We start from the raw sequence: 10,498 nt of genomic DNA, 5'->3' as shown, positions 1-10,498 counted from the left end.
ATATTTCAATAATGACATGAAGTAATATTGAGAAGGTTTATGGTCATACGAGATACAAGCATACATTTAATAACAGTAAGACAACAAGAACATATTTTTGATGTCACAACACTCGCATACAATCTCATACATAATGTAATTCAAATCACGGATTTATAAAGTCCACGTACACTTGGTGTCTGGATTTGATCAGGCCAATTAAGTATATTCACATGTGGTCTGGTCTCGATGAACCATCGTCTTTACAATCACCTGCTTTTTGTGAATTACGAACTTAGCTTTACTTACGTTTGTGTGGTGTGGATTTAACTTAGGGCATGCATATACATATTTTTTTCTCATCATGCTTGCGATCTAAATGTAATCATAACTATTCATAAATATATCTTTCACATGAATATGGTTCATGAATAATCATAACCTTTTTAAATATATTTTTCACATGCACATGGTTCAAAAATAATCATCAATATGCATAAATATATTTTTTTCGCATACATATAGTTAAAAAATAAACATAAACATGCATAAATATATTTGTCACATGCATATGGTTGAAAAATAATTATCACATGCATAAATATATTTTTTCGCATGCATATGGTTCAAAAATAAATATAAACATGCATAAATATATTTTTCACATGCATATGGTTAAAAAATAATCATCACATGAATAAATATATTTCTTTCGCATGCATATGGTTCAAAAATAAACATAAACATGTATAAATATCTTTTTCACATGCATATGGTTCAAAAATAATCATCGCATGCATAAATATATTTCTTTTGCATATATGTGGTTCAAAAATAAACATAAAGATGCATAAATATTTTTTCACATGCATATGGTTAAAAAATAATCATCACATGCATAAATATATTTTTCATATGCATATAGTTCAATCACATGCATAAAAATTTTTTTTAGCATGCATATGGTTCAAAAAGAAAGTTTAATATATATTTATTATTATATTTATTTATTTATTTGCAAAACCAAAACAAGGACTAAGTCAGCCCCAAGCTTGGTCTGAATATGGCTTAATTCAGTCAGACCTGAGCGACTTCAAACTAGTTGAGAAAAGCCTAAAAAAAATGTAACAAGAGCTAGTTATAAACCCAAATTGCGGTTGAAAACCCACAGACTTAGGATACTCAACTAAGTCTTTGGCTCCAACCCAAGTCTTAGAAAAATATCCTCAGTCATAGATCATGTTCGAAAAGACCAAAAAATTTTTTTGTCTATATCCCACTATGCGTCAATCCATAGTCTGTTCTATGGACCACAGATGCAAGTGAAAAAACCGCACAAAAAATGCAAAACAAATTTTTTTCTTTTTTGAAATGGGTTATGTCAGTCCTTGGGCTGACCTCTTAGTGTATTTGTCTATGGATTGATCTCAAGAGGTATGAACAGCTTTGAGGGACAACACAGTCCAAGATCGATAACACAAATTATTTTTTTTCATTATAGTGTATCACTAGAAAACTTAAAGAGCCAACATAAAAAAAATAGTTTTATGCACACAAGGGAACAATACAGAAAGGAAAAAATCTGCTATAGCCCATGGTTTTGAAGGAACCCAAAAAAAATATAGATTTAATTAACAATACATATACATATTTGGATATATAACTATATTATCTACAAACAACTAAAAAAGACTGAAAATAAATGCTTAGCGCATAAAAATTAAACTATGTGCATCCAAAAAAATATATTCATATCACATGAAAATGAGTATGGCACACCTCATTTCATGTGCATGTAGACGAAAGCCGACATCAGCAGGTCACGTGAATGTAAGGAAAATACACAAGTAAAAATGGTAAATGATGATACATGCATGTAGAGCAATACATAATGAATGTATATCTACCACTTATACAGGTAACACATTCATGCATGTAGAGAAAATAAACAACATACAAGTATGGTTAACCTACATGAAGGAAATGAATAAACCTACTCCAACATTAGCTATTTACATGATATAGAGAAAGAGAAAAAAAACTTTATTGTAATGTTTCCTATGAATGACAAGGGTTTCATACATTTTTTTCAAGACTTAGACACCTAAAAAAAATTAGCATTCAACTATTTACACAAACTTTACCCAAGCTGCACAAATTAAATCAGGTTGGATATATTCATGGATATATAAAAAAAACTATTCCCACATTAGCTACTTTCATGGAATAAAAAGGAAAAAGGCTTTAATGCAATGTATCACATGAATATCTAAGAAACATCATCTAATGATTTCGAACAACATAAGTGGCCCATACTCATTTTAAAGCATATCATACAAGCATAAAACATTCTAGCCTTGTGAACCTAAATGAGGGAAGTGAATAAACCTACCTTTTTTAAGAACAATAAATCTCCATAATCAAATCAAACTTCCTTCCTCTAATGTGTAGTGTGAAGTCCCTTATGTAGTACCTCACACTACACTAAGGAAAAGAATAACAATGGAGAGAGAGGGAGAGCAAGAAAGAGAGAAAAAGACAAACAAAAAACGAGAAGTGCTTCTTGCTTCCTCCTATATATAGGCTTCCAAAGGGAAGATGCAAGATGGGGGGCTTACCTTACTTAAAGGAGATGGAGGACTGAGGAGAGCCAAGCCCTCCACCCCACAAAACGTGAATTCAGAAAGGAATCTTCTTACATCAAAATGGTAAGGACAAGGGTAGTCAAAAGCATAGGAATGATTTTTCAAAAATGAAAACCTTTACTTGGGAACCAAGGTGGTTCTTTGGGATCCATGGAGGATCTATTGTGACCACCTCCACACAAGTCCCAAGGTCCTCCTCTAGGGGTGCCGAACTCCTTTAAAGAGCCAAACTAATATTATATTTATTATTATTCTTTTTATTTTTTGTTTAATTAAAGGCCTTCTATTGAGTCCCCAATTGGGTCCATACCCAATCCAAGAATAATATAACAATAATTATTATTAATTATTAATTAATTATCACATAGCCAATACTTTGCTTATCTTTTTTTTCTCATTCTCTACTAAACATGGTTAATTAACCTTAACCAAGTAGTAATATAGGTTAAGTTAAATCACATAATTGGCACATAAAACCAATAGAAAAAGGATACCCCAAAAATTTACCTAAAAACAAATTACGAACAAGCCAAGTAAACCTCGAACAAGCCAATATTTAAATCACATAGGGCAAATCAAACATTCTACATTGTTCAAAAAATCCCCATTTAAAAATTCCAAAAATTTTATAGGTTTTACAATTAAAGTATATGTTTTATTTAAAATACAGAAAAGTACTCATGACAAACAATTTATAGCTCAATCTGACCTACATGTTTCTCAAGCTGGATTGCGTTGACCCAAATAATACTTCGTTCAACATTTTTATGCCCACACTCTGTTACCCATGTTGGATCGAGTCAAGTACCAAATATAATCCAACCCAATGCATCAACAACCCTAGGTTGGATAGCGGATAGTCTACCCAATCTTCCCACTTAACGCGTATTTGGATTCACAAAATTTCATGGAATTGGAATCCTATCCCACAAATTTTTTCTTTTTATTGCACCTTTATTGATCCTTTTGCATCCTTCATTCCACTTCTATACCAATTAAATGCCCTAATCAATATGTATACGTAAATCCATAATAAAGCAACAGTTAATTTAAGAATTACTTATGTGTCTATGAGATCTTGAAAAAAGCACACTAGTTTGCTGACACGTAGATGCTTTTTAATTGGACAAGAAATGGCATTGGCACCCATGAGGGCTCCATTCGCTTGGTAAGAGTGATTTGTGAAGGACCCAAGGGGTTTGGCGTAGTGGGATGGGGGCCTAGGCCGTTTGACAGGCAGTCTAAGTTCAAATCCCATGAGTGTCACCCCCTGTATAAGTCAAAGCTTGGCAATTCCCTAGGGTCAAGGAGTAAGTCCTTAAAGATTTATGCTGACAAGACAACAATTGTAAGTACGACAGGGTGAGCCAGCGCAATTAGGTCTATGTGCCTGGAGCGGTTTCTCTGAGTAAAAAAATAGAGTGACTTGTATTCGTCAAAAGCCCGGTTTAGACAGGCCCAATGGGAAAACCCCAGCCCACGACCCCATTCAATAGGTCTGTGGGCCTAATCAAGTCGGACCAGACCTATTATATTATATATAATATGTTATATATTCTATGTTACATATACAGAAAATGATCCTATTGTATGGGTAATTTGACCCAATTTCCTAAAAATCCTATAATTTCTTAAACTCTCCTAATGTCCAAAATCACAAATATTCACCATCGTTAGGACACTTGTACCCTTCACAACTGCGAATTTAAGCATTTATGTGATAAAATTGTACCACCCCTCGAATATGTCCAACACCCACTTAAATCTAGAATCACAAATTTTTGTATGCAAATTTAGACCTCACAAACTCGCATAAATTTATTTCTGAAATCTCGATAAAACTAAAACCGCCAAATCACAAATATCACACTCTTTCGCATATAAGTTAATATTTTGCAAAAATATATTTGCGAAACACTTAACACTAATTTTGCAAATATCTTTACTTTTCTCATATATTGAACGCTCTCACATAAAGTTATTTGTGAATCTCTAGATATTGCAAATATCATACTTAAATATTTGTGAAATTATGACAAATTTATGAAATTTCTTATTTTTTGTGAATTTCTCGAATCATATATAAACCTACTATGTATTTTCGTATATAACAACTCAAATAACAATAAATGTAAACAAATAGACATTCATATCATTTAAACATTCAAATGATTTGAAAACATAGAAATATATAAATAACGACATTATATACAAATCATTCAACAATGCTTTCAATTTGAACATCCAAATCATTTAAACATTCAATAGTATAGTGGTTTCAGTTTTACATTCAAATCATTTAAACATTCGATTAATGACATTATATACAAATGAATGACAAACAAACGACTCTATATAAAAATTCATTCATAGAAACATTTAAATGACATTATATACAAATCAATGAATTATAATGTTGATCTTCGAATATATCCAAAAAAACAAAAAACAATCAAATGAATTTCTACAGTTGAGGATGTTGTGATTGCCACGATCGTATCTCCTCGATGACCTTATTTGCGTTCTCCAAAAGGTTGGCTTGAGTACGCATCATATCCTTTTGAGTACGTACCATATTATTCAACATGCAGATTTTTTCAAGTGCAAGAGTCAACTCACTCTTTGATCCACTTACACTCTTTTTGTGCTTCTCTCCAACTTTTTTTTCTCCCTGAAAGACTCTCTTTGTCGTTGAATAACATGCAATCAGATGAGCGGCTACAAAATTGTCATTGATGATATGTTTCATGGACGATAAGCCAATGTCTTTGCCACCCTCATGCTAATCTTGAAGTTCAAAGAGAAATAGTGTAAGAAAATCTTTCATCCGATCCTTCGTGGCATGCAATAGAAATTTGTTAACTGTGCGAGGGTGACTGATTGATTGCTGAACAAACTCAAACTGCCAAATGACTCGGCTGACCATTTGACACTCAACTTAATTCATGTTGTGCATTCAAATGTCCTTCCTAGTGATGTCCTTCGCCCCCACAACCACATCAACATTCTCTTCTCTCTTCAACATGCCTTCATAGGGGCACCCGTTTACCTATATTTTCTTTATGGTTAGGCCTACAAACATGCATTTATGAAAAAAATAAATAAAATATCAACAATAATACTTATATTTGCCCTAATTAGCCTGCATAGCGATGTAGTACAATCGACATGGTACGTGACATGCGAGGACCCACCAATATTTGATCATGACCCTCTTTATTGCATGATTGAGTTCACATTGCGACACGTGAAAATTCATCGGTAACGCCACACATCTAGGTCCTTTCAATGGATATATGCTCCCATATCTAAACCTGCATAATAATAATTAACAAAGATTAATACACAATATGTATCAAAACACAATATGTAAGTATAAGAATAACTATAAATCAAAAGTTTAGGCACAAAGAAGGAATAAACACCTTCAACAACACCTACATCCCGACAAGGTTTTTTATTCTTCTCATATTACTCAAACTTGCATATAATATGTAAGTATGGTTGCTTCCCATGTATATTAATCAATGTGATCCAGGTCATACAATAGTTTAATGTACGATGCATGAACCGACTTCTCACCAGTATCAATGAATAAGCACGAGCTAAATAAGTATAACAAGATTGCTCTGACCGTCTTGTCCACCCTACTACTGCCCTTCCCTCCAGCGCACAGTAGTTTTGCCTTCATCCCCCTCTCCTTAGTATATCACACAACTGCTTGAAAATTTTCTATTGCTATTCACTAATTGGCTCCTCATAACACTTCAGTCCGGTTATTCATGACACATCCTTCAACGTGATGGTCATCTCAAGATCTCTGAACTAGAATGTGTTGGTTGCTAGATTGTAAAACTATACTACTTTTAAGAGGAGTACCTAATGTTTCATGGTGTGGTCTTTAAGAATTTGTGAAAATGCATTCCATCCAACCACTCATTCACTTCCACTATTAATATTAAAAATCATTGTTGTGTTTGGTTCCAGTATAACTGATGCATGCATGATGTTGGATCTTTTAAATCAATTGGCTGAAAATCCCACAATCCAAAATAATTTTACTCAAATCAATCAGCTTAAATGAATTCATATATATATATATATATATTAATTTAATTAATGAAATCCATCTATTGAAATGAATTTTTATATTTTGCATACATGCATTGCAAACTAATCAATTGCATTAATGTATAGTAGCAATAACAACATATATAAGATCAACCCACTTAGCTAGGTGTGGAGAGCCCTTGCGAGTGCTGCTTTTGTATTTGACTTTAAGAATTAAAAAAAAAGTGACATTAGAAGTGCTATGTAGATGTGTTCTAAATTTCTCTCCCTTAGTAAATTTTAAGCACCCCTCCCTCTAAATTAGCTTTGTGCTAATGGGTTAATTCCCTCCTCCGAATGGATGTCTCAAAGTATCCATGTTTAGTATAATTCATACAGAATTGGAACATTGGTTTTTTTCTATAAGATCACATATGATGGTTCCATATGGCTGATATCGGTGGGTTCACGATAGTATCAGGCTGTTTGGAAAGTGATAAAAAGGAGGGAGTTTATGCATTTGAAAAAAGTGGCAGGTGCTATCACCCAGGTGGTATCCCATGCGGTAAGCGGGGTCCTATGTCAAGCTGAAGGCCCAGGATCAAATCCCTCTGCTACATGGGGCTGCTGTTGTTCAGGTAGGAGTCCGCCTAACCCCAGCTTGCCTATCAAAAAAAAAAAAGTGGTAGATGCCAAATCTTGGAATTGACAGCTTCCACCCGAGGTGGCGGTTACTGGATCTAAGATTTGACCCGAGGTGGCGGTTACTGGATCTAAGATTTGATGTAAATACAAAGGGGTGGCGACGACGGTCTCGCTTCCTTTCCCAAATGCATAAATTCCCATCCCAGTTTCTAATTTCCAAACATCCACAGCCAAAGTAGTTTGAGGAAGCTTTATCAAATGCATAAACTCCTGACGGTCTCCTTTCTTTTGAATGCCGTGTTCTGCATTGGGTTCATGTTTTGAACGATTATTTTTACCATCATTTAGCAAATCTTACCAACATGCTAGATTGTGGAAAGTTAAACCTATTGATTATTTTTTTTTGTATTTTGATGATGATGTACTGTTAGGAGTCTGCCTAACCATACCTTCCTAATTCAAAAAAGAAGCTTTGAATCAAATCAATTTAAACGTACAGTTTGTTTTCTTTACCATCAAGTTACAGTATGAGAACTAATGTGTGAACCCAATTTTCATGGATTTTTTTTCTTCTCTTAAATCTAACGGTACAGATATGCATGCTTGGTTTTATAAAAACCCTTAAATCATAGGATTTTGATGCATAAACATGATCTAATAGTTGATTCCTAGCAAATTCACTATGCCAAGTGCATACACATGGATGGATTTTGCAAAAAAAGCGTTGGAAATGCCCATATTTTTAGTTTTCATATCTCAGTTCTCATATATATATATATATATATATATATATATAGGGTAACTAAAATATGTTTACTGATATAAATCATAATTTTTATGTTTTTTTTTTTGAAAATTTACTGTACAGATGTAATCTAGATACTTGATTTTTATAGAATGAAACTCTTGGATCATCCAATTGTGATGTATAAGAAGGATCTTTTAAGAGTAAAATCAATGGCTTAAAATTTTCATAAATATTTAAGCATAAAAAATTATATTTTTTGATCCTAGCAATTGAACCACGCTGAATGCATATGCAGGGTTAGATTTGCAAAAAAAACTATAAAAATCTCCCTTCATGTCACCAAACATATTTGGTTGGTAAACCAGCTTCCATTTGTATATATATATATATATATATATATATATAGAGAGAGAGAGAGAGAGAGAGAGAGAGATATTCTTACGCGTGAATGAGTTCCCAAATCAGGTGAGAAATTGCACAGTTGACCTACTGGGATTGCATTGAACGACCACACGAATAAAAAAAAAATCAGAAGAAAAAAGTAGCATCAACTAATGTTCTTATTTGACATTTATGCGCTGATCAACAATGCTAATTTACTTTAAGAATATGACTAAAGATGCAAGCCAATCCACTCTTTCTAACGCCGGGAGAAATTTTGCTACAGTCGATTGTGAATACAATTTAGTTTTTTATAATTTTTTGTCACATCTGATATCCTATATTTGATCTACATGTTATCTTTAGTAAGAACTGACTTTTGGATGCCCCAAGCAAAGTTGTGGGGGTCGGGCCTTGGCTGCTAGACGGGCAGTCAATGTTCGAATCTCATGGGCGTCACCCCTATGCTCAAGCCAATGTCTAGCATATGTTCGAAACTCTGAGGTCTTAGCTTCAGAGTTTTACGCTATGACATGACGATTGTAGGTACGACAGGCTGAGCCAGCGTGACGAGGTCTTTGTGCTATGTGTCATTATAAATTCAACAAAAAAACTGACTTTTGGATCGCTAGAATTCGACCTGTCAAGTTTTCTCTATAATTCAAAAGTAGACTGCTATAAATACAGCATTTTTTTTTCACTTAAAAAAACATGTATTTTCTATAAAAAAATATCCAACGCAAAAGTCGACTCCCACTAAATCAACCCGAATGTATAAGGTTAGATTGAGTCAAAATAGTTTGCGAGATTTCTACTAGATTGTAGGTACAGTCGATTGTATAAGAAATGCTAAAGCCTGACATGCTATTGCTGATTTGCTGGGTAATTAAGGAAGGAATAAAGTAAACCATTGTTGAATAAAAAATAGCGGGGATGTAAAGCTGTCCCCCGAAATTTTTGTAATGACCAATTTACCCTTTTTCTGCGTTAGCCCTTTCAATGGTCACACATAACCCATTGGACCGTTTAAAAATGGCAAAGGAAACTGCTTTCCTCTAAGATTTTAATCCGAACCATATTGTTGTGCTGTTTTTTAATAGACTTTAACCTTAGCCAGGTCTTCTAGGATGACTATGCATTTTGACTTGATCTTAGGCTTGGACTCACGCTTCAAGATGAACCTTATGATTGCGAATATGAACCTTATGATTGCGAATATGACTCCTGCAGACACGACACATGCATATACATACATACATAAAGTTCAACGAGCAATGAGCCAAGAACGTTCAATAGTAGTAGACTTAGTACTTGCGAGTTGTGACTTGGTCCGGTCAACCCGGGGCCAACGACCAATTCTTAACGTGAGGATAGGCAATCAGCTACTGAGAGCATTTCAGTCAAATTTGTAAAAGAGGGGCACTATTTAGTAGTTTAATCTAGAAACTAAGTATATTTTTAATTCCACCTAAAATGCCAACCTTCGCCGCTGTAAATTAACAAACCGAGACTAAAGAACTGCGTTGTAGAACGAAATTACAAATTTATTCTTCGGTGCCTAGTCAAGGTCGCGCCAGGCGGCCTTGAAATAAAAGGAGGAAGAATTTCTCTCGTAGACTACCAACATGGGTCAGTTCGGATCAGCCTATATCCAGACCCACCGTCCCATACTAACCAAGTTACTAAACAAACTTAGGTGTCGGCTTCCATAGAGCATCAAAATGGGCCAGTTTTCAACCAAGGATCCCCAAACCCAAAACCCATTGTTGGACCGGGATTTCCAACCTGGTCGGGTATAAGCCTAGTTGACCCAACTAAAGCAATGTGCCCGGCGCCTTGACTCAGCCATGCGGTACCAAAATCTGACATGATTGGATTCAAATTCAGACTTAGACTCAATTAATGAAGATCCATTATCAGATCCAGATCCAGATCCACTTGCCTTCTCACTTATAGAGGATCGGATTTTACATCTGCTTCAGTTCACTTTAATCTTTAAGTTTCGAATGTGAAGAACCCAGATTGGATCCAACCATTTGCTGTCCAATTC

The sequence above is a fragment of the Nuphar pumila genome, chromosome 11, assembly GCF_984573655.1.
Source record: "Nuphar pumila chromosome 11, dmNupPumi1.hap1.1, whole genome shotgun sequence".
Classification (NCBI taxonomy): Eukaryota; Viridiplantae; Streptophyta; class Magnoliopsida; order Nymphaeales; family Nymphaeaceae; genus Nuphar; species Nuphar pumila.
This window is presented reverse-complemented; position numbering follows the sequence as displayed.